Source organism: Lathamus discolor, unplaced genomic scaffold (assembly GCF_037157495.1).
Source record: "Lathamus discolor isolate bLatDis1 unplaced genomic scaffold, bLatDis1.hap1 Scaffold_242, whole genome shotgun sequence".
In the NCBI taxonomy this organism is placed as follows: domain Eukaryota; kingdom Metazoa; phylum Chordata; class Aves; order Psittaciformes; family Psittacidae; genus Lathamus; species Lathamus discolor.
This window is the reverse complement of record NW_027069271.1, coordinates 4735-31096: the sequence shown is the minus strand read 5'-3', so window position 1 is coordinate 31096 and position 26362 is coordinate 4735. Positions and strand designations below refer to the sequence as shown.

General features: G+C 45.2%; 1 long non-coding RNA gene across 1 annotated transcript; it reads left to right on the top strand.

The window, feature by feature from the left end:
- Positions 1-3194: 3194 nt before the first annotated feature.
- LOC136006492 (uncharacterized) lies at positions 3195-13779 on the top strand. Its single transcript, XR_010609166.1, has 3 exons — positions 3195-3597; positions 9830-9911; positions 12784-13779. It is a non-coding gene; the product is annotated as an uncharacterized LOC136006492 (long non-coding RNA).
- Positions 13780-26362: the final 12583 nt, after the last annotated feature.

Genomic DNA, 26362 nt, shown 5'->3' with positions numbered 1-26362 from the left:
CTAAACTAACTGATAAATAGGAGGATGTCGTGAAAGGAAGACTTGGACGACTCAGTATGAGTTAACAGCAAGCTTCGTTTATTGGGCTTCTACCTTCGGTTAATATAACAGTAAATATGCAAATACTAGGCACTTGATTGGTTCTGGCACAAATAAGGCATTGCGTAAGCTCTACATTTTTGTAGCTACATCGTGCACCCCCCCACCATCCTCTTTCTCATGCACTTATCGCTTAGCGTCCTTGGCTGTGATTGGTCATAGTATGTTGCTGTTTGCCAGTGTCCTTCAGTTCCTCATTATCTGGCGTGAGAAGTCTGCACCATGTTCTACACAGATGTCTTGTTTCAGCTCGTTGATGGGAACGTGACCTTTTTCGACAAGCCAATCCTCCACAATTCCCCCTTTTTCTTTATAAAGGAATAAGGGCTGAGTCAGGAGTCGTTGTAAACAAGTAGAATAACATTGCAAAGCATAACAAAGCAACAAACCCTCTATAATTATGAGACCTATAATGGCGAAGCAGCTTGTAAAGCAAACGTATATGCAGCTCTATGAAGTGAACCTCGATTTTCAAATAATTCGAGTAATTCAAAATCTGTACTTCTAAAATCAGCTAAATATTTTCGAAGTGTTATAAGCGGGTTACATAAAAGTTATTTTGCACAATACTTTTAATATAACAGTAAATCTGTTCTCCAAATATATGACAACATTTGCTTAGTGGGTTTAGACTGAATGTCTGTAGAAAAAACAGTTTGCCTTAACTGAGATAGCAATTTCCAATTTAAGGGAGATATTTCAGTATTTATTGCCTGACCTTGAGCATTAATCTGGTACTTAACAGGAAAGGCGAGAATCTTTTCCTGCAACGCCTGCGAACAATTAAAATCACTGACAGAGCTTCTCTCTGAATAGATTTCCAATCTATCACCTGGATTCGCATTTGTCTACCCGTGCTCTGCAACTTTACCTTTTTTTTCTTCTCTCTCTCTTTTTTTTTTTTTTTTTTTTTTCAAAGTTGTTCACCCTGCTTTGCACGGCTACAAACAGCAGCCTGCTCGGCAGCAGCTCCAGCTGCCTGCCTGCTTCGGCAGCAGCCATAAATACCTGTCAGCAACCACACTTTTGCATTAACCCTTTCTTGCCTGAAATGTTAAACCACTACCTGTTAAAAACTTTTACATGAACACGATAACAAAGAAAATACATAGAACACCATCTGCCCTCATCACACACACATACGTATGGGATCCCACAAGCACACTCCACACAACTACAATATTTGAAACACAAAATCCAGACAATCATTACTCCCACTACACAGTCCCACGTACAGAACGTGGCACAAGGACCCTGTGAAGACCATCAGGAAACCAGCTCCAACAAGCATCATCGCAGTGTGAGGTGGCAGGCTCAGCCCTAGCGAGCGTCCCCGCAGAGGCTCTGCCTCCCCCACATCGCATGAGGCTTGGGCTTTTATACTGACCAAAATGCACACTCATTCTGACACAGGTGGCCAGCCTACGCCAGAAGAAGTGGCCAGCAATATCTATAAAGGTTTCCAAGCGTCGATAGAATCATAGACATATTTGCCAACTTCTAGTACATGAGTATCACAGAGAGACTGTATCAAAGGAGTTGTATATGGGACCCCAAGTCCATGGTCCGCCACAGTCCGCCACAGTCCTCCCGATACCCCTGATAAGGGCATACGAGAGACCTTCCCACCGCGGGTCTCGATCCAGCACATACATCACAGGGAAAGCACGCAATACATCTTCATCCCCCACCCATCTCGCTTCTCCCTTTACAGCTGCCCATTTATCATGAGGATCTGGGGGATATAAATCAGGCTTCTTTTCTGGCTCCATGTCAAAAGGCCCATCCAGGTCAGCATCAGAATTAACAGGCGTCAGAACCTCAGAAGCAGCAACAGCAGCCTGATGAGCACGCACAGGCTCCTTCTTGGGGTCAATAGGGCCCGGGTCAAAAAGACTGTCTTCATCTCTGTCCTCAGGCTTTGCAGCCACGGCGGCAACTGGCAGAGGCTCAAGGGTGGCCGGGGGGGGGGGGGGGGGGGGGCACTGGGTTCCACGATCTCACTTTTTAACTTTAACGTCTCTAAAATAGTTCTCCAAATGACTAACAAATGTTTCACAGTGTCACTGCCTTTTGTGGCTGCATCCCACAACTTAACTCGTGCACCATTCCACAAAGAGACCTCAGATGCGGTAGACTCATCAGTCTCTGGATAATGCGTCTTCAACCATTTCAACATTAAATTTAAGTCTGTCTCTTTAAAGGTTGCTCCCTTCACCTTAAGGACTGAAAACATCCATAAAACAGAGACTTCTTCCTTAGCGATTTTTTCCCAAGCCCCAAGCTCAAAGGCTTCTCCAACCCCCTGGATTAAGTCCTTCTCTTTAATATCGCGCTTTTCTAAAAAGCTATTTAATAAATTTAGGGCAGCTTGCCTCTCCATACCCCCTTTTAAGGTGCTCACGCTCCGTTGCCCTACGAGGCTTCGGCTGCTCCTCCTCCTTGGTGCAACGCTGTCGATACAGCCACTGCAAGTCCGGATCCCGTCTATACGGTCGTCCTTTCGCGCGATGCGCCGCTTTGGCCCTTCGGGGCAAAATCGGAGCCAAGTGCCAATTTTCACGGCCGTGGTGTTGTTACCATCCAAGCGAAGACAAGTATCACGTCGGGGTCACCATTTGTCGTGAAAGGAAGACTTGGACGACTCAGTATGAGTTAACAGCAAGCTTCGTTTATTGGGCTTCTACCTTCGGTTAATATAACAGTAAATATGCAAATACTAGGCACTTGATTGGTTCTGGCACAAATAAGGCATTGCGTAAGCTCTACATTTTTGTAGCTACATCGTGCACCCCCCCACCATCCTCTTTCTCATGCACTTATCGCTTAGCGTCCTTGGCTGTGATTGGTCATAGTATGTTGCTGTTTGCCAGTGTCCTTCAGTTCCTCATTATCTGGCGTGAGAAGTCTGCACCATGTTCTACACAGATGTCTTGTTTCAGCTCGTTGATGGGAACATGACCTTTTTCGACAAGCCAATCCCCCACAGGAGGATAGGAGTCTCTGGTGCTAACGAACCAATTAAACTGGTATAAACATCTACTGCGCATGCTTCAAAGGCTGCCAGAAGTGATGAAGATTGTTGGAAGAAGTAAACAACCCTCAGAGACCACCACCACAATTCTGTACGCATGCGGGGAGCTTTCTGGAAAATGATGTAATCAATACATAGCCTCATGAATATGTATGTATGCCCAGTGGCTATACAAGGACAGCTTGTGTAGCAATAGGAGAGACACACGTTAGGAGGAGCTATTCCCCGTGTCTCCTGGCGCCGCAATAAAGAATACCTGATTGTCAGCTTGAAAACTTTGTTGGCAAGCTTGTTCCTCGAGTTTTCCCTGTATCAATCTGGCACCCCAGATGGGACCCTCTCTGCTCAGCTGCAGGACCTGCTGAGGACAGGGCTCCCTAGGGCCCTCGGGAATTTTTCCCGGAGGGACCCCTCGACTCATTCGGATCACTGCGGGAGCAGAAAAGGACCATCTTCATAAAAAGGTATTCTTTTCTTTTATATAGTCTGTAAGGTGCAGGGGGCATCTCGGTTTGGTAAATTGGTTTGGTAAGTGTACGCATGGTTTGGAAGCCTTCCGTAAGTCGAGATTGGAAATCTCGTAGGTAAAGGCGTATACCCGGCTGCTAGAGTCCGTTTGGTATACACCCACAAGAAGCAGGGGGCTTCTTGTGGTTTTGGGTCCTGCAAGACGCAGGGGGTGTCTTGTGGAAACGGTTTTGAATCTTACTGGTCGATTTGTTTTGTGTCTTGTTACAGTGCTGATTTTGGTCTTGTGATTTTGGTATCGGTGAACTGTATTATTAATTGTGTTCTGTTTGATAGAATTTTAGTCTCTGTATCTGTTTCAAGTGTTGTAACTGTGTGGAGTGTGTCTGTGGGATCCTTAGTGTGTGTGAGTGAGAGCTTGATTATGGGAAATCAGCAGAGTGAGGAGATCATGAAAAAGAGTCCTTTGGGGTGCATTTTGGCACATTGGAAAGAATTGGGAGGGTCTCCTGGGGGCTCAGTAAATAAGAAAACATTGATAAAATATTGTAACCAGTGGCGGCCTTTGTACACTCTGGAGGATCAGGAAAAATGGCCTAAAACTGGAACTTTGAAATATATTGCTCCAGCCCCATACTGTGCGGGGGCCTCAAGCTTCCCCTCCAACTCATGAAGAAAAGAAGGAGGCCACCAACCCGGGAAATTGGGAATTGGTGACAAAGAAAAATAACAAAAGAAGGAGGAAAAGGACAATTAAAAGCAAGGAGCTTCCTCCTAAATCTGTTGTCCCCACGCAGAAACGCTTTGCTGTCCTGCAGGAGACTAACGAGGAAACACACTTGCACCACAGACGGATTATGCACGGGTTAAGATCTCTACTGGCGCTACAAAAAAAAAGCGGCGGGTCGTAGTAATAGGGGACTCTACTTTGAAAGGGACGGAAGCACTCGTCTGTCGGCCTGACCCCGTCTCGAGGGAGGTGTGCTGCCTACCAGGGGCACGGATCAGGGATGTTACAGAGAGGCTACCTGCTCTAGTAAGTTCCACGGACTATTACCCGCTCCTGGTGATCCATGTGGGTGCTAGGGATATAGGTAAGAGTAGACTGGGGACCATAAAGAAAGACTACAGAGCCCTGGGAGAGGTGGTTAGGGGCTCCGGTGCTCAGATAGTCTTTTCGTCAATTCTCCAGGACACAGGGGAGGACCAAGAAAAAGCTAGGAGGATTGGCCAGGTCAATAGATGGTTAAAAGGGTGGTGTCATAGTCAGGGGTTTGGGTGTCTTGAACATAAGACTGAAGTTAGTAGGCCAGGTCTACTGGGGGCTGGTGGAGCTGCTCTGGTAAAGAAGGGGAAGAACAGTTTTGGTAGGAGGCTAGCCAGACTGGTCAAGGAGGCTTTAAACTACATGTGTTGGGGGAGGGGGGCATCATTCCATCCCAACACACCCAGTCAGTTGCCAGCACCTATAATAAATGCTCGGAACAATGTAGATACATTCCAGCTGCTCCAGCCAACGAGCCAGCTTCAATTGGAGCTTGTCTCAGATGCCTCTATACAAACGCCCGTAGCATGGGGAACAAACAAGAGGAATTAGAGATGTGTGTGCATCTACGGGGGTATGATATAATAGGCATCACAGAAACATGGTGGGATGGCTCCTATGACTGGAGTGTTGGAATGGAAGGTTACAGGCTCTTTAGAAAGGACAGGCCTGGCAGGCGGGGAGGGGGAGTTGCCCTTTATGTTAGGGATAGGCTGGAGAGTATGAAACTCTGTCTGGGGGCAGGTGAGCAGTTTACAGAGAGTTTGTGGGTCAGGGTTAAAGGGAAAACAGCCGTGGGAGACATTACTGTGGGAATCTGTTACAGGCCGCCTGATCAAGGAGAACCTGTGGATGAAGCACTCTACAGACAGATAGGAAAAGCCTCACGCTCTCAGGCCCTTGTTCTCATGGGGGATTTCAACCACCCTGACATCTGTTGGAACGATGGCACTGCACGGCACAAGCAGTCCAGGAGGTTCCTCGATTGTGTGGAAGACAACTTCCTTCTGCAAGTAGTAGAGGAGCCGACCAGGAGAGGTGCCATGCTTGACCTTGTGCTCACCAACAGGGAAGGGCTTGTTGAGAATGTGGTACTCCAGGGCAGCCTTGGATGCCGCGATCATGAGATGGTCGAATTTGAGATCCCCAGGAGAGTGAGAAGAGCGTGTAGCAAGCTCACTGCCCTGGACTTCAAAAGAGCAGACTTTGGCCTCTTCAGGAGCCTGCTTAGTAAGGTTCCATGGGATATAGCCCTGGAGGGCAGGGGGGCCCAAGACTGTTGGTTGATATTCAAGGATCACCTGCTACAAGCTCAGGAGTGCTGCATCCCAACTAGAAGGAAGTGCAGCAGGAGGGCCAGGAGACCTCCTTGGATGGATAAGGAGCTGCTGAGGAAAATTCAAAGGAAAAAAGAGGCTTATATAAAATGGAAGCAAGGACAGGCGGCCTGGGTAGAGTACAGGGATGTTGTCCGGGAAGCTAGGGACCTGGTTAGGAAGGCTAAGGCCCAGTTAGAATTAAACTTAGCCAGGGATGTTAAGGATAATAGGAAGGGATTCTACAGGTACGTAGCAAACAAAAAACAGACTAGGGACAAAATAAGCCCCCTGAGGAAGCTTTCGGGAGAACTGGCTAGGCAGGATTTGGAGAAGGCTGAGGTTCTGAATGACTTCTTTGCCTCGGTCTTCACTGGCAAAAGCTCTGACTGCACCACCCAGTTCTTAGAAGGTAGACACAGGGACTGTGAGAATGAAGACCTTGGGCCCACTGTAGGAGAGGATCTGGTTCGAGACCATCTTCAAAATCTGAACGCACACAAGTCCGTGGGACCTGATGGAATCCATCCGCGGGTCCTGAAGGAGCTGGCGAATGAAGTTGCTAAGCCACTGGCCATCGTATTTGAAAAATCATGGCAGTCAGGTGAAGTTCCCGACGACTGGAAAAAGGGAAATATAACCCCCATTTTCAAGAAGGGGAAAATGGAAGACCCGGGGAATTACAGACCAGTCAGTCTCGCCTCTGTGCCTGGCAAAATCTTGGAGCACATTCTCCGTGACGGCATGCTAAGGCACATGAAAAACAACAAGGTGCTTGGTGGCAGCCAGCATGGCTTCGCTAAGGGGAAATCCTGCCTGACCAATTTGGTGGCCTTCTATGATGGGGCTACAGAATTGATGGATAAAGGTAAAGCAGTTGACGTCATCTACCTGGACTTGTGCAAAGTGTTTGACACTGTCCCACACGACATCCTTCTCTCTAAATTGGAGAGAAATCAATTTGATGGATGGACCACTCGGTGGATAAAGAACTGGCTGGATGGCCGCACACAAAGAGTTGTGGTCAATGGCTCGATGTCCGGCTGGAGACCTGTAACGAGTGGTGTCCCTCAGGGATCGGTGTTGGGACCGGTCTTGTTTAACATCTTCGTCGCTGACATGGACAGTGGGATTGAGTGTGCCCTCAGCAAGTTTGCCAATCACACCAAGCTGTGTGGTCCGGTTGATATGCTGGAGGGAAGGGATGCCATCCAGAGGGACCTTGACACGCTTGTGAGGTGGGCCTATGCCAACCTTATGAAGTTCAACCACGACAAGTGCAAGGTCCTACACCTGGGTTGGAGCAATCCCAGGCACAGCTACAGACTGGGCAAAGAAGAGATTCAGAGCAGCCCTGCAGAGAAGGACTTGGGGGTGCTGGTCGATGAGAAAATGAACATGAGCCGGCAGCGTGCGCTCGCAGCCCAGAAAGCCAACCGTATCCTGGGCTGCATCAAAAGGAGTGTGACCAACAGGTCGAAGGAGGTGATCCTGCCCCTCTACTCTGCTCTTGTGAGGCCTCACCTGGAGTATTGTGTGCAGTTCTGGTGTCCTCAACATAAAAAGGACATGGAACTGCTGGAACAAGTCCAGAGGAGGGCCACGAGGATGATCAGGGGACTGGAGCACCTCCCTTATGAAGACATGCTGAGCAAGTTGGGGCTTTTCAGCCTGGAGAAGGGAAGGCTGCGTGGAGACCTCATAGCAGCCTTCCAGTACCTGAAGGGGGCCTATAGGGATGCTGGGGAGGGACTCTTTGTCGGGGACTGTAGTGACAGGAAGAGAGGTAACGGGTTAAAACTTAAACAGGGGAAGTTTAAATTGGATATAAGGAGGAAATTCTTTCCTGTTAGGGTGGTGAGACACTGGAATCGGTTGCCCAGGGAGGCTGTGAGTGCTCCATCCCTGGCGGTGTTCAAGGCCAGGTTGGGTGAAGCCTTGTGTTGGATGGTTTAGTGAGAGGTGTCCCTGTCCATGGCAGGGGGGTTGGAACTAGATGATCTTGAGGTCCTTTCCAACCCTAACTATTCTATGATTCTATGATTCTATAATACATTGTTGCAATTAATGTTGTTTTTGAGGCGGCAAGGAAAATGGGATGAAGTAATATATGCAGATATGTTTTTCATGTTGCGAAATCCCCCAGAATGGCAGAAAGAATGTGGAATTAATATAGCACCTTCGGATCCTTGAATTTTGGCTTTAGATAAAGGAAGGAAGCAGGCAGGGAATGGATTTGAAAGATGTTGTTCTGGTTGTGATCTTGGGGAAATTTGTTTGAAACTTAAGAAATGAGCTGAGGATAACAGGGTTGAAGATAGAATGGAGGATTATGTTTCCCCAAAAGTACCAGATCAGAGACCACCTCTGACTGAGGAGGAATCCTCTGATTCAGATGAGGAGCAAGAACAAAGTGTAAAACAAGAACAAATTGTAAAACAAGAACAAAGCGTAAAGCAAATTTCCTCCTCTCCTGTTGCTGCCCAGATTCATAGTAAAACTAAGACTGTCCTGCAAGCCCCTCTGAGGGAAACAATGGGACCGGAGGGACGTACTATAATAAAAGTGAATTTTTCTTTAGGAGATTTGGATAATTGGAAGCAGATTGCAAAAGAGTATCGAAATGACCCTATAGGGGTAGCGAAGAAATTTGAGATACTGGTAAAAAGCCAGGACCCTGACTGGAAAGATATAGATGTAATCCTGGATGCATTAACAGAGACAGAAAAACAATTGGTTATAAAAACTGCTTGTACTCAGGTAAATGCTCAGATTATTGCAGGGGCGATAGAGGGGAGGGTTAAAGATCATATTTCCCTTACAGCTCCAAATTGGGATTATGATGATGATGAAAATTATGCGTCTTTGAAAAGATATCAGAATTGGATTAAATATGGGCTTGAAAATGCTATTCCTAAAGCGGTAAATTGGTCGGTGCTGTTTGAAATAAGACAGGGGCCGAGGGAGTCGCCGACAGAGTTTCTGGATAAGCTCAGAGAAGCTATGTGAAAATGCACCACACTGAATCCTTCCTCAGAGGAAGGAAAATTACAGCTTGCAAATTCCTTTGTGGGGCGGTCATCGGATGATATCAGGCGAAAGCTTCAAAAGTTATCTGTGACTGAAATAAGAGATATGGAAAAGTTACTGGAAGTGGCTTGGAAAGTATACAGGAATAGAGAACAAGTTAAAGAAAAGAAATTAGGAAAGGTCGTAACAACAGCTACAATTGCAGCATTGGGAAAAGTGAATGAGGGATATAGTGGAATGAGAGGCAGAGGTCGTGGCCGAGGAATGGGAATGAGAGGCAGAGGTCATGGCCGAGGAATGGGAATGAGAGGCAGAGGGGGGGACTATAGGAGAACTCCCCTTAGTCAGGATCAATGTGCAAACTGCAAAGGATTTGGACACTGGAAGTGGGAATGTCCACAGAGAAAACAGCAAACTCAATTGACCACTGAATTGGAATTAGATTGACGAGGACCTGGGGAATCTACCCTAGCGGATCCACTGGTTAAAATCAAGCTAGGGGCCACAGAAAAGGAAGTGGAATATCTTATAGATACTGGGGCAACTTATTCAGTTCTGAATCAAGATTTGACACTAAAAGGAAAAGAGTCTGTAATGGTTGTGGGAGCTGCTGGCCGTCAGGAAAAAGCATTCTTTCTAAAACCTTTAAAATATAAGATAGGAAAACAAATTGGGGTACATAAATTTCTATATATGCCAAATTCACCGAAATCATTATTGGGAAGAGATTTATTAGAACATTTGGAGGCGATCATAACTTTCAAAAGAGGTGAAATAGAACTAAAAGTAAAAGAGGACCAATTAATTGAAGCTATGAGTGTGTCATTAATTCAACAGGAAATCAAGAAGTCCAATTCACCCGAAGTAGAAGAAATCCTCAATCAGGTATATCCAGGAGTTTGGGCATCAGAAATTCCAGGTAAGGCAAAAAATGCTTTGCCTATTAAAATTGAAATAAAAAGGGGGGCCTGCCCAGTTCGAATAAAACAGTATCCTTTAAGAATGCAAGATAGAAGGGGAATTAAAGGAATAATTGATAACTTTTTAAGATATGGTTTATTAGTGGAATGTGAATCGGAATATAACACCCCCATTTTACCAGTAAAGAAAGCAGATGGGAAAAACTATAGGCTAGTTCAAGATTTAAGAGCAATAAATAAAATAGTAGAAGATATTCACCCTGTGGTGGCTAATCCATATACTTTATTGACCAAACTAAAACTAAATCAGAAATGGTTTGCCGTCCTGGATTTAAAGGACGCTTTCTTTTGCTTGCCATTAGCCAAAGAAAGCCAAAATTTATTTGCTTTTGAATGGGAAAATCCTGATACAGGAAGAAAAACCCAATTAACTTGGACGGTATTACCTCAGGGGTTTAAAAACAGTCCAACAATTTTTGGAAATCAGTTAGCATGAGAACTAGAATCCTGGAAGCCACCTACTCAGACGGGGACTCTGTTACAATACGTGGATGACCTGTTAATTGCTACAGAAACAAAGGAAGAATGTATCCAGTGGACAGTGGAATTATTGAATTTTCTGGGACTGAATGGTTATCGGGTATCCAGACAAAAGGCCCAACTAATCCAAACCCGAGTTTCCTATCTAGGATATGAAATAACAGGAGGACAGAGAGAGCTTGGAACTGCCAGAAAAGAATCCATTTGCCAGACTCCACGACCATCGACCGTCAAGGAGCTCCAGACATTCTTGGGAATGACTGGATGGTGCAGACTTTGGATCCATGATTATGGAGTTCTGGTAAGACCACTATACAAACTGTTGAAAGGAAACCCTCCCTCTTTGGACTGGACTGATAAAGCAGAGGGGGCTTTTAGAAATTTAAAGATAGAGTTAATGAGAGCTCCAGCTCTGGGACTTCCGGATGTAACTAAACCATTTTGGCTATATTCCCATGAAAAACAAGGAATAGCCTTGGGGGTCCTTGCTCAGAAACTAGGACCATACAGAAGGGCAGTGGCGTACTTTTCAAAACAGCTGGATGAAGCGAGCAAAGGATGGCCCGGATGCCTAAGGGCTGTGGCAGCAGTCATCATGAATATTGAAGAGGCTCGCAAATTCACCTTGGGACAGAAGATTACTGTGCTAGTGTCCCATGCGGTATCAGCAGTCCTGGAGCAGAAAGGAGCCCACTGGTTATCTCCTTCACGTTTTTTAAAATATCAGGCCACCCTTGTGGAACAAGATGATATAGAAATTGTGGTCACTAACGTTCTGAATCCAGCATCCTTTTTGCAGGAGCAATCAACAGAACCACTAACACATGACTGCTTGGCCACCATAGAGACGGTATATTCGAGCCGACCAGACTTGAAAGAAAAAACTCTGGAAGACGCTGATTCTTGGTTTACTGATGGCAGTAGCTTTGTGAAAAATGGTGAACGAAAGGCAGGATATGCCGTTACCACCACTTCACAGGTAATAGAAGCTAAACCTTTACCAGCGAACACCTCTGCCCAGAAGGCAGAAATAATAGCATTAACGAGAGCCCTGGAATTGGCTGAAGATCAAAGGATAAATATTTGGACTGATTCTAAATACGCATTTGGTGTGGTACATGCACATGGGGCTATTTGGAAAGATCGAGGACTTTTGAACACACAAGGGAAAAAGATTAAATATGCTGCAGAAATTCTACAATTACTGGAAGCTGTTGAGCTACCTGAAGAAGTAGCTATTATGTACTGTAAAGGACATCAACAAGATGACTCTGATCAGGAAATTGGAAATAATTTGGCTGATTTTGAAGCCAAACGAGCAGCTGAACAATCTCAAATCATGTCCTTAATCCCTGACGGCAAATTAATAATTGAAAAATCTAAACCTAGATATTCAAAAGAGGATAGAAAATTGATTGAGGATCTAAAGGGACAGGAAAATAAAGAGGGTTGGGTTCAAATACCTGATGGGCGAATTGTAATCCCCTATAACCAACTCTGGAAGTTAGTTCAGGAAGAACATAATAAAACTCATTGGGGTAGCAACTCTTTGCATAAATATTTAGACAAACAAATTGTAGGAAGGAATCTATACACCACAGCTCAATTAGTGACAAAACAATGTCAGCTATGTCTTAAGAATAATCCTAAAACTGAAAATAGAAATCAAATTGGGACAATTGGGAGAGGAAGTTATCCGGGACAGCAGTGGCAAACAGATTTTTCTGAATTACCAAGAAAAGGGGGTTATCGATATTTGCTGGTGTTAACGGATACTTTTTCAGGCTGACCAGAAGCATTCCCTTGTAGGATAAATAATGCAAGACAGGTGATTAAGACATTATTAAATGAAATAATACCTCGTTTTGGAGTACCAGCAACAATTTCTTCCGACCGGGGTTCACACTTTAGTGCAAAATTGTTACAAGATATTAGCAAAAAATTAGAAATTGATTGGCAACTACATGTTCCATACAGGCCTCAGGCCAGTGGGCAAGTAGAAAAGATGAACCATCTGATCAAACAGCAGATTAGTAAAATATGTCAGGAAACGAATTTATATTGGTACCAGGCGTTACCACTGGCTCTATTAAGAATTCGAACTAAACCTCGGTCGAAAGAAGATTTTGTATGGAAGACCATATCAGTCCCAGTTTAAAGGAGAAAGTCTTCAGGAAGTGGGAGAAGGCTATCTCTGGCAGTTTTTGATCAATCTAGGAAAAAATTTGAAAGAGATAAATAAGAGAATCTTAGGGACAAGCGCAAGAGGTTTGGATTATCCGATTCACCCTTTCAGATCTGGAGACTGGGTTTATGTTAAGAATTTTTCAGGAGATCCTCTACAGGAGAAGTGGAGCGGACCATACCAGATATTACTGACCACCTTTACAGCAGTGAAGATAAAGGAACAACCTGCTTGGATACATTATTCAAGAGTAAAGAAAGCACCAGAGCCACGGAAGACATGGCAGATTGAACCTCCAGGACCCTTACATATGAAATTGCGACGATCATGATTTGGACTTATGTGATAACTGGCGCACAAGCTTGGGACCAGAATTTGTACCTGAAATTAGTGCAGAATGTTACTAATATTTTTAATCGTAGTGACTGTTGGGTATGTGCACAGTTGCCTAAATCAGGAGAAGGCCTGGATCTCCCATTGATTGGAATTCCAATTCATAACACTGTCTCATGGACAAATTTTGGGTGAACATTAGTAATCTGTATTCGAAGGAAAGGTTAAAATTTGGAATAGTTAATCTTAATCCAAGTAATAAATATTACACCTGTGCACAAAGATGTATTACACCAGGAACCAGGGTAGGAAATCACGCTTGTTCAAATGCCACAGATGTAGGTCACCATTCAAAATGCAATCATACTATTAATATAGATGGTATCATAGTTCAGTGGTGGCCCGTTCCTAAAGGGAAAGGATGGTATTGGTTATGTGGAGAAAATGCTTACAAGATTCTACCCCCCAACTGGAAGGGAGCATGCACCTTAGGTGCTGTAATACCCAATTTTACTATTATCGACAGGTATCCTTCCGGGACCTGGATTAGAAGTTTTGCTAAACGGATTAAGCGAGGATTTAACCCTATTATTGAATGGCACACTGCATTTCATAGTTTTATAAGAGGGCTAATTCCATCTTTAGGAGTAAGTGAATTAGAAAAAGCAATTGTAAATATCTCAGCAACTATAGAGGAAATGGAAAATAAAAACACTGATATAATCCAGGCGGAACAACAAGAGATAACCAGCCTGTCTAAAGTGGTATTACAAAACCGAATGGCTCTAGACATGTTATTGGCATCACAAGGAGGGGTTTGTTCCATAATCAATGAAAGCTGTTGTTCCTATATAGACCAAAGTGGCAGAATTGAAACAGATCTGGAGGAAATTTGGAAACAAACTAAGATATTTCATGAAATGGCCATGGATGACACCTCCTGGGGTTTTGAAGAGATATGGAAAAGGTTAACTTCATGGTTACCCAGTCTCTCCTGGTTAAGGCAACTGGTTGCAGGAATATTGATGTTAATTACTTTAATATTGATTACTTGTGGTATGATACAATGTTCCCTCTGGTGTTGCAAACGATCTATGATAAATTATGAAGATTGGAAAAGAAATGAAATTAAGCACCAAGTAGAAACAGGAAATTATTTCAAAAAGACTTTTGATGGTAATGGTAACATATAAAATGTTGCAAAAGAATTTGCAAAAGGACAGAAAAAGGGGGGAGTTTGAGACAAGGGGGGGCACAAAATCACAAAATGGAATATATAAACCTCTAGAATTAGTTTTGAGTAATGTTAAGTTTGATGGCTTTGTAACAGTAGCAGTGGAAAATTACTGAGGTGCAGGATACATAGAGAAAAAAATAGAGTACAGCTAGAGAACATACTGAGAATTCTCACACAAGATAAATCGTTATAGTTGACATAGTTTTAAGAAAAACAGTCTAGAAGAACAGGACTCAGGGATAAGGAGTATCTGGGAATGGCAGGTGTCCAGGATGGGCTACAGCTAAACTAACTGATAAGTAGGAGGATAGGAGTCTCTGGTGCTAACGAACCAATTAAACTGGTATAAACATCTACTGCGCATGCTTCAAAGGCTGCCAGAAGTGATGAAGATTGTTGGAAGAAGTAAACGACCCTCAGAGACCACCACCACAATTCTGTACGCATGCGGGGAGCTTTCTGGAAAATGATGTAATCAATACATAGCCTCATGAATATGTATGTATGCCCAGTGGCTATACAAGGACAGCTTGTGTAGCAATAGGAGAGACACACGTTAGGAGGAGCTATTCCCCGTGTCTCCTGGCGCCGCAATAAAGAATACCTGATTGTCAGCTTGAAAACTTTGTTGGCAAGTTTGTTCCTGGAGTTTTCTCCGAATCAATCCCAAGTTGCCGGATCATAGTAAGAGATTATTCGTTCAGGTGGCCACTCATTATCTTTCCAATTACCGATTTGCAGTTCTCTTTTATATCGTTTTCTCCTTGGTTCATCTGTTTCTGTGTAGACTTGGACTCCCAAGCGTTCCCCTCGGCTTATAGGCAATAAAAAGAAACTAGGTGTGATTGTTCCTAATGTACATGATCCTGTCCAATTCTGAGGTAAAAATGCAAAAGCTATTTTACCACAGATCCAATAGTGTCCATCTGGAGTGGGCCAACCGTTTGGTATATTAGTTCCATTAGTCCAGTTACGGAATTGGTGATTCATTTCTATAGGATCTCCCCATTTTTCCCAGTCTTTCTTTGTTCTGTTCCATATATAACCTCCTTCACAAAGCAAATTTCCTACTGGTTTTCCACCATTTTCTAAGTTTTGCCAACAACTTTTACCAATTGTACTTGTTTGTAAGATCCATTGTTGTTTTCTATTGTTCCCTCCATTATTTTTCCGTATTGTAGAATCACTTATGTTACTCTCCATTGCCTCCCAGGGCCATCTCTCTCCCTGGCTAGTTCCCCCACAAATATAGCAGTTAGTTACATTCAATGCTTTAGCTATACTTTCAGCAAGATTCACAAAGAGATTCTTAGCAACAGTGGGAATTTCATACTGGACTCCTGTTTCCGTTTCATGATAAAATGAGTTAAATAATAAATGATGTTGTATTGATTCCTTAACACTTTCCATAATTTTAATTTGGACTATAGCTCCTGGATCCTTTCCTGTAGCCCATATTTTAATTCCAAATTCCTTAATTTTCTTATTTTTCCATTTTCCAATATTCATCATAGTTAGATTGAGTAGGGTACATTCGTGTGGTCCACAATCTAGCTTTGCTGGGACATTTTGAATAAAGGCTTCCAATTCAGGACAATGACATTCATAACCCCAATTTGTGGTAGCCCAACATACACAGTCCCATCCATATCCACAAAGGTGGCCTCCCAATTGGGGGGTACAACCGGGGTTTCTGTTTGTCATACAAATATATTTGGTTAGATTTCCATAATATCTTCTCCATCCTATATCTCCACAGCCTCCGGTATCCAGATCTCTGTCAATTGCTTTACAGACATCAAAAATCACAGATACCGAAGAATCGAGGTCAGGGTCCTTTATTACTACTACCGAGGGGTATGCTCAATTCAGGTTTCCAATTTACAGCAGCTCCCCCTGTTTGTAACTCTATCCAATATAGATAAGGGAGTTCTTTTGGATTAAAACATACCGTTTTAGTTTTCCCTTCTTTACAAAGTTTGTATTGAGTTTGGTTGTGTATACAGTTACCGATTTTTGTTCCTTTGCATTCATACACAGTGTGATATACCAGTGTTTGAGAGGTTATCCTCCCTCGTCTAGTTGTGGTGATACATTCACTGCAGTTGTTGTGAATGTCCCTAGAAGCCACGGCTTTTTCCCATATGATTCCCATCAGAACCAACACAAAGAGAGGTCCGGTCAGGATCATAGTGCTCAGCAGTCACAGCCCCAGGGGTTGCAGCCCTCGGCAGACCTTTCCAGCTTCAGCACCGATTCCCTCCGGTCTTGCCCTCTCTGGCAGATTAAAGGTATATTTCCCATCAGCTATTACGGCAATAATATTTGACCCTTTTTTTTTTTTTCTTTTTTTTTTTTTTCTCTGCCGTCCTGATGCTGCTTAGGTGACGGCTGATAAAGCTTGTGGTTGCACTACCCCTCTCGCTTTTTTCAGTTAGCAGTTCTTGTTTCAAGCGATCTGTTCCTCCAAGTGTTGGATTCACCCCCAGGTTACTTTAAACACACTAAGCAAGGCTCCTACCATGCGCAGTTGTTCACCCTGCTTTGCACGGCTACAAACACCGGACTGCTCGGCAGCAGCTATAAATGCCTGCCTACTCCGCAGCAGCTACAGCTGCCTGGCTGCTTCAGCAGCAACCATAAATACCTGACAGCAACCGCACTTTTGTATTAACCCTTTCTTGCCCAAAATGTTAAACTGCTACCTGTTAAAAACTTTTACATGAACCCGACAACAAAAAAATACACAGAACACCATCTGCCCTCATCGCACACACGCACACACGTATGGGATCCCACAAGCACACTCCACACAACTACAATATTTGAAACACAAAATCCAGACAATCATTACTCCCACTACACAGTCCCATGTACAGAACGTGGCACAAGGACCCTGTGAAGACTATCAGGAAACCAGCTCCAAGAAGCATCATCGCAGCATGAGGTGGCAGGCTCAACCTTAGCGAGCGTCCCCGCAGAGGCTCTGCCTCCCCCACATTGCATGAGGCTTGGGCTTTTATACTGACCAAAATGCACACTCATTCCGACACAGGTGGCCAGCCTACGTCGGAAGAAGTGGCCAGCAATATCTATAAAGGTCTCCAAGGTTCCCTTCTGTATCAAATCCTCTACTATTGGTTTCAAGCCTTTTCTTCCTTCCAAAGAAATTGGGTATTGTCTAACCCTGATAGGTTCTTTTGGATTCGTTATTTTTATTTTCCTTTCCATTTACATATAGATTTAAAGCCTGACATATCCAATCATCAAAAGACCCAAATATTGGCCAATATAAACGGTCAGGCCTAATTTCCTCTTTAATCCATGCGTCCATGCGATAATGGACTATTTTTACTCTTTCCTCCCTGGGACGGCCAAGAACCCCAGTAGTTAAACATTAACCCCCAGGGACTGTCTGGGGTTATTTCAGGTAACTTGCTCCCTGCCTTATTTCTGGGACCTCTCCGTGGGCCCCTTCCTGGGTTAGAGTTACGACTCATACTCTGACCCGTTTCCCACCAGGTGTGCTTCCTTTCAATCAACCACTATCACTTCCCTCCTTCAGCGTCCAAGTCCCTCACGGGAGATTGGAAACGCACTTAGAAGAGGTCCACACTCGCTTCACGGATCCTGATATCCTGACCCGTGCTTTCACAGATTCAGAATACCCGGTCCATGTCTCACCATACACTCCGTCTCTTCACCGACCGGTTTCTTCACTGAAACCATGGTTAGAGGAAAACCACGCAACTTTGTTGCGTCTCATACACACACACACCGGCCTTCCCACCCAACCGTACGGTACTTACAGTCCGCTGTTCTCGTCCGGATCTTCGTGCACAAGAATTATGGGTAATTTATACTGTAGTGTTCAGGGAGCTCGAATTCCTTGGTTATTGCCTCTCTGTTCGTTCATCTTGCGAGACTGCCCGGGGCTAGAACCCCCAAGCCACAAATTGTGGTGCGCCTCCTCGTAAGAGCTACAGTCCCAGGCAGCCTACACAGAGATCACGTTGGGATCACCAATTTTGTTATAAAAATTCCATCTTGGCCATGGTCTGATTTAATTATTTTATTACAATTGATTAATATCGAGAGGCAATAAGCAAGCAGCGCTGGGTGCGTAGTGGAGTCTCTGCTCCACCAAGACGCATGCCGAGGTCTTTGGGGTCCAGTCTCTTATACTTCTTGGTCTTGGGTCTCAGCCAGTCCCTTCTTCATCTGTACCCGGATGCCGACGCGGCCCCTTTTCATTGTTCTTTTCTTGTTGCCGAGGTCTGTTTTTCGGTGAAGAAACTTCTTGGAAGAGGAACTGAACCCCTTGGTAATTTATCAGTAAAGAATCGTTTATCACAAGCTTAATCACAGCCCTAGTTCTATCCTCATATGGTTATTTAGTCAAAGCGTTGGTTTCACGAACCCCTTCCTTAAAGCACTCAAGCAGTAAAACAAAACCTTATTATTCTAACAGTCAAAAATGATTAAAGAGAAGACTATTCTATTCCTTTGTTTCTTCTTCTCTCCCTTCATTATATTGACAGCAACATTTATTATAATCAAAGTCATTTTTATACATCCCATACATGGTACACTGGTCACAGGTGCATTGGTAACAATGATTCACAAGTTCCTGACACGAATCATTCTCGTATTCTTTACACTACAACAGCAAGGTTCATTCACGTTGAATGCAATTATCTTTTCTGCAAGATCTGGTGTCACTCTTCTGTCTCCAGTGCACAAGCAGGATGTCAGTCCTTTTCAGTTATCTTCCTGGGGTAATGGCATCGCCCAAAGGGGCCATAAGATGTATGAGGATGGCTAGGAGCTATAGTTTCTGTAAAACACAAAACTAAAACATAATGGTATTATTCTCTCAAATAACATTTATTCACAGAGGCATATTCCTATTTTTCTTGTCTGGATTTAATCACTAATACTGCATTGGTTTTTTTTCCAGTGGCACTATATGTGGTACGGTCCTTTGCTATATATGTTGGCAGATAGGGCACTGGGCTATCACCGTTTTAATGATATCCAAATTTATAACGATTCTGCAGTCCTAGGCCCTCCTTTAAGTGGCCTTCTCTCCAAGATGACCGCATTTCTGGTGCGCCCATTTGGCCAAACCCATCTGGTGCTTGTGATGAGGGTCTTCCACCATGACTGGAGAGATTTTTGCTTATCCATCTGCAACAGAATTATACCATTGTTCTAGGGTGTCAGCTCCAGAGTGAGCATCTACACGGAACACTGTGACTCGAGTTTGTTGGACAAATGCCCAAATATCTTGCCACAATATCTTCCCCCATACTTCGTTGGAATGAATTTTCCAGTCATGTGTGGCCCAAGTTGGGAGCCAGATAGATAAACCATTAGCGACTGACCATGAATCGGTAAAAATACGACATTGTCCTAGTTCTTCTTGTTTAATTGCCACATATATGGCATATAATTCAGCATAGGATTATTAAAGGCAGTGGTAGTTCATTTTAACACTGCCATATCTAATAAATCTTTAATAGTCTGTGGAATATCTTCATGTCCTCCTGGTATACGATATTGTTTCATTGTGATTACCTTGGTGGCAGATGGGATTTGTATCGGGGGCATTTTAACTTTCCCAACTGGAACTGGACGGGCCATTACATATGTCCTGGTTCCTAATTGACACTTACTATCAGGTAAGCATAAAGTCAAAGCTTTTAAAATGTCAATTCCAATTATATATTCAGAGATAGGAGCAATCAGCACTGAATAAGTTTGTTTTGGCAGAGTGCCAATTTTCATCTCAAGTTTTTGTCTGTACTGCTTCAATTTGTTTGCCACCTAATCCAGTAATCAAAACCTTTTGCCCTTTAATTTTTTTCATGATTACCATAAATTAGAGAGGCCTCTGCTCCAGTATCAATGAGGGCCTTAACCATTTTACAAGATCTATTTTTCCAATGAATTTGAAGCTCTACATGAGGATGATGATCTGTCCTCGCCCATCCTTGTACTGGAGCTTGGCCTTCATCTCAGTCCATTTTTAATTCTCTCAATTTTTTTAACACTTTTACATCTGTCCACGGATAAAGATCGGCGTACTGATCCCATCCCCTTTCATCCCCTGGAACTGTTGACTTGCCAATGGGGGGGGGGGGGGGGGGGGGCTCCATTGGTAAGTGCACTGTCCTGTTGAGGCTCGAAGGGGGGAGCAGAAAGTCAAATTACTTCATCTGTCATGTCATCAACTTTGAGCTTGAATTGTTTACCCTTTTCACAGATTTATGCAACCCATGTTGCTTGTACAACCTACACATTTCATTGGTGGAAATCCCATCAATCTTATCTCGAACCATCCCGTCTTCCAGCAAGGCACTGATTTAAAGAATCAATTAAGAACTCGCAACAATTTTTTAAAGTTGACAAGCAGGTATTCTTTATTGCGGAACCGGGAGACGTGGGGGATAGCTCCTCCTAGCGTGTCTCTCCTGAAGTGCTACACAAGCCGTCCTTATATAGTCACTAATCATAGAATCATAGAATCATAGAATCATAGAATCATAGAATAGTTAGGGTTGGAAAGGACCTCAAGATCATCTAGTTCCAACCCCCCTGCCATGGACAGGGACACCTCACACTAAACCATCCCACACAAGGCTTCATCCAACCTGGCCTTGTGTGGGGGATTGGCTTGTCAAAAAGGGTCACATAGATATGCTGCAGCTGGTGGAGCAGGAATGTGGTAAACACCACAATCAGCAGGCTTAAGACCAGGAGGAGGACAGAACAGCGAATCATCACCAAGGACACAGCATCCTCGGAAAGTTACATTGTATCTAGCAGAATATGTATAACCTGAATAGAAACCATAAACGGTGTCCTTGGAAAGCTACATTGTATCTAACAAAATATGTGTGACCTAGTTAGAAACCATATAAATAGGTGTTAAGACTTGCAATAAACGAAGCTTGCTGTTAACTCATATTGAGTCGTCCAAGTCTTCCTTTCACGACAAATGGTGACCCCGACGTGATACTTGTCTTCGCTTGGATGGTAACGACACCACGGCCGTGAAAATTGGCACTTGGCTCCGATTTTGCCCCAGAGGGTCAAAGCGGCGCATCGCGCGAAAGGACGACCGTATAGACGTGGGTGCTAGTCGATGAGAAAATGAACATGAGCCGGCAGTGTGCGCTCGCAGCCCAGAAAGCCAACCGTATCCTGGGCTGCATCAAAAGGAGCGTGACCAGCAGGTCGAAGGAGGTTGCACCAAGGAGGAGGAGCAGCCGAAGCCTCGTAGGGCAACGGAGCGTGAGCACCTTAAAAGGGGGTATGGAGAGGCAAGCTGCCCTAGGTTTATTAAATTGCTTTTTAGAAAAGCGTGGCATTAAGGAGAAGGAGTTAAAGAAGGAATTAGCGGGAGTGGTAGCTTATGGAGTAGCGAAAGGTTGTTTCCTCGACCCAAATATGATCTTTGATCGTGACGAGTGGCGGAAACTAGGAGATAAGCTGTGGGCAGCCACCCTTGACGATGATAAAATGGCAAAGAATTTGGGAAAAACCTGGCGGGTAGTTGCTAACGCGTTAGATCAGCACCGTGCCGAGCAGAAGGCGGCGAAAGCCGCCACTGAGCGGCTCCGCACGGTCTCCTTTAACACCTCAGGAGGGGCGGGAGACCCGTGGCCCTTGCCGCCCCTCACCAATACGGTTTATATACCGCCCACCGGCTCTCCCTCCTCCTCGGTCCTTGCTTCCCCGGGTCCGGCTGAGAAGCTGCCCACCGGCTCTCCCTCCTCCTTGGTCCTTGCTTCCCCAGGTCCGGCTGAAAAGCTGCCCCCCGGGGACGCAGAATCTGGGGACGTGAGTAAGCTGGTGGAGGAGGGAAACCTGCAAGTTGGCAACAAGGGCATGGGTATTGATCGTGAACGTATATGGAAAAAGATAGCAGCACAGGCTGCCCAGGAGGGGGATCTTGAGGCTGCCGCTGATATGTTACAGGCATTCCCGGTGACCTATCAGCAGGGGCCTCAGGGTGGCATTACAGCTAGTATTACACCATTAGATTGGAAATTGTTGTCCCAGCTGCGAGCGACAGTGAGCGAATGTGGTATTCAGGGGGAGCCCGCTAAACAAATGTTGGATTATATTTGGGGGGGAGGGTTGTTACTCCCCAATGACATCAAGAGTCTCACCCGCCTCATATTAACCCCACACCAGCAGTTGTTATTTAACGCACACTGGCAAGCATTTTGCCAAGAACCAGTGGCCGAACAGCGCCACCCCGGGGATCCTTTATACGGGCTGACTATCCCCTAGCTGATGGGGTTGGGTCCTTTTCTACGTACAGAGGCGCAGGCCCTCCTAGGGCCTGTCAAAATCAGAGAGGCAATGGCCAATGCCCGGCGCGCCATAGATCGAATTAAGGCCCCTGGTGGGTTGCCCTCCTATACGTCCCTGAGGCAGGGCCGGGACGAGCCATTAGGTTCTTTTGTAGACAGAGTAGCCGCAGCCATAAAATCGGCTGGGGTGCCGGAATATATGCAAGGAGCTACCTTAAAGCAGTGTGTCTTGCAAAACGGGAACAGCGTTGTTTGAAATCTTATAGTGACACTGCCAGGGAACTGGAGTGTTGAGGAGTTATTAGAACGTGCCGCGCAAGTCCCTACCGGTAATCAGGCTATGTTAGTGAATGCCATCAAAGAATTAGGGGAGGGACTCAAAGCACAAGCAGAAGCATCCCGAAACCAAGTGTTCGCAGCCCTCTCTCCTCTCCGCTCGCCCGGCCAACCAGTACCGGCAAAAGCTCTGAGAGTCTGCTGTTTCCGATGCGGCCAGCAGGGCCACCTCCGGCGAAACCGCCCCGCTGGAGCAGCCTGGTGTCCTCAATGCCAATCTGCTGCGCACTGCCCTGCCGCTTGCCGAAGACTACAGGGAAACGGGGGACAGAACGCGAGGGGGACCCGCATGATGACACAAGTAGCCCCCCATATTGCTCCCCACCCACCCTGCACCCAGCCACCGCAGGAAGCCTCGGCTTGGACCTGGCAACCGCAATAGATACTACCCTAATAAATAACACCCCCCAGCGAATCCCATCAGGAGTGAAAGGACCCATAGTGATCAACGAACAAGCGGTTGGGGCCCTTCTGATTGGACGGTTGTCGGCAAGCATTGGAGGACTCAACATCATAACTGGTCTGATCGACGCCGATTGTCAAGGTGAAATCCACATCATGGTACAGACATTCCACCCGCCAATATATATTCCTGCCGGCTCAAAAATTGCACAGCTCATACCTTTACCGCACCTTGCTCAAGGATTCCCTGCCAACTCCCCTCGCCGTGGAGAAGGGGGCTTCGGCTCCACGGGCCCAGCACTAATGTTAACGGTGGGTCTGGGCCAATGACCTCAAAAACAAATGACACTGGAATATAAGGGACAGCAAATTCACCTGTCTGCCTTGCTAGACACAGGGGCTGATGTCACTGTGGTAGCTGAACATAAGTGGCCCGCTACCTGGCCAACCTACACAACAGGAGCCACTGTTACAGGCGTGGGAGGGGTAACAACCGCCCGTCAATCCCCGCGACTACAGATTATCTTTGATGATAAGGTGGTCGACTCTACTGTACAATTAATACTGCTCCCCTCACAAATACATGGCTTGGTGGGGCGCAATGTGCTAGCCCAAATGGGGGTAATACTCACATCCAACTCACCTTTTTAGATAAGGCCATTGCATGGACTTTCCCCATCCACCTCACATGGACAACAAACGAGCCCAAATGGGTGGAGCAATGGCCTCTAAAAAGGGAAAGTCTCGAACAAGCTCATCACCTAATACAGGAACAGTTCCAACAAGGACACCTCCGCTTATCCACGAGTCCGTGGAACACGCCTATTTTTGTAATAAGAAAGAAGTCTGGTAAATACAGGTTACTCCATGATTTGCGTGCTGTCAACGAGCAAATGCAACCAATGGGAGCTTTACAGCCTGGACTCCCAAATCCCAGTATGATCCCAGATCAGTGGTCCTTACTTGTTGTGGACCTGAAGGATTGTTTTTTCACAATTGGACTGCATCCAGATGACATGCAGCGCTTTGCATTTACTTTACCCACTATTAATCATGAAGCCCCTGCTCAGCATTATGAGTAGACAGTATTCCCAAAACTGTGATGATGCCCGAGGGGCAGGATCACCTCCTTCGACCTGCTGGTCACGCTCCTTTTGATGCAGCCCAGGATACGGTTGGCTTTCTGGGCTGCGAGCGCACACTGCCGGCTCATGTTCATTTTCTCATCGACTAGCACCCACGTCTATACGGTCGTCCTTTCGCGCGATGCGCCGCTTTGACCCTCTGGGGCAAAATCGGAGCCAAGTGCCAATTTTCACGGCCGTGGTGTCGTTACCATCCAAGCGAAGACAAGTATCACGTCGGGGTCACCATTTGTCGTGAAAGGAAGACTTGGACGACTCAATATGAGTTAACAGCAAGCTTCGTTTATTGCAAGTCTTAACACCTATTTATATGGTTTCTAACTAGGTCACACATATTTTGTTAGATACAATGTAGCTTTCCAAGGACACCGTTTATGGTTTCTATTCAGGTTATACATATTCTGCTAGATACAATGTAACTTTCCGAGGATGCTGTGTCCTTGGTGATGATTCGCTGTTCTGTCCTCCTCCTGGTCTTAAGCCTGCTGATTGTGGTGTTTACCACATTCCTGCTCCACCAGCTGCAGCATATCTATGTGACCCTTTTTGACAAGCCAATCCCCCACACAAGGCCAGGTTGGATGAAGCCTTGTGTGGGATGGTTTAGTGTGAGGTGTCCCTGTCCATGGCAGGGGGGTTGGAACTAGATGATCTTGAGGTCCTTTCCAACCCTAACTATTCTATGATTCTATGATTCTATGATTCTATGATTCTATGATTAGTGACTATATAAGGACGGCTTGTGTAGCACTTCAGGAGAGACACGCTAGGAGGAGCTATCCCCCACGTCTCCCGGTTCCGCAATAAAGAATACCTGCTTGTCAACTTTAAAAAATTGTTGCGAGTTCTTAATTGATTCTTTAAATCAATTTAAGCCAGAGCTTGGCCTTCATCTCAGTCCATTTTTAATTCTCTCAATTTTTTTAACACTTTTACATCTGGCCACGGATAAAGATCGGCGTACTGATCCCATCCCCTTTCATCCCCTGGAACTGTTGACTTGCCAATGGGGGTGGAGGGGGGGGGGGGGGGGCTCCATTGGTAAGTGCACTGTCCTGTTGAGGCTCGAAGGGGGGGGAGCAGAAAGTCAAATTACTTCATCTGTCATGTCATCAACTTTGAGCTTGAATTGTTTACCCTTTTCACAGATTTATGCAACCCATGTTGCTTGTACAACCTACACATTTCATTGGTGGAATCCCATCAATCTTATCTCGAACCATCCCGTCTTCCAGCAAGGCACTGATTTAAAGAATCAATTAAGAACTCGCAACAATTTTTTAAAGTTGACAAGCAGGTATTCTTTATTGCGGAACCGGGAGACGTGGGGGATAGCTCCTCCTAGCGTGTCTCTCCTGAAGTGCTACACAAGCCGTCCTTATTATAGTCACTAATCATAGAATCAGTAGAATCATAGAATCATAGAATCATAGAATAGTTAGGGTTGGAAAGGACCTCAAGATCATCTAGTTCCAACCCCCCTGCCATGGACAGGGACACCTCACACTAAACCATCCCACACAAGGCTTCATCAACCTGGCCTTGTGTGGGGGATTGGCTTGTCAAAAAGGGTCACATAGATATGCTGCAGCTGGTGGAGCAGAATGTGGTAAACACCACAATCAGCAGGCTTAAGACCAGGAGGAGGACAGAACAGCGAATCATCACCAAGGACACAGCATCCTCGGAAAGTTACATTGTATCTAGCAGAATATGTATAACCTGAATAGAAACCCATAAACGGTGTCCTTGGAAAGCTACATTGTATCTAACAAAATATGTGTGACCTAGTTAGAAACCATATAAATAGGTGTTAAGACTTGCAATAAACGAAGCTTGCTGTTAACTCATATTGAGTCGTCCAAGTCTTCCTTTCACGACAAATGGTGACCCCGACGTGATACTTGTCTTCGCTTGGATGGTAACGACACCACGGCCGTGAAAA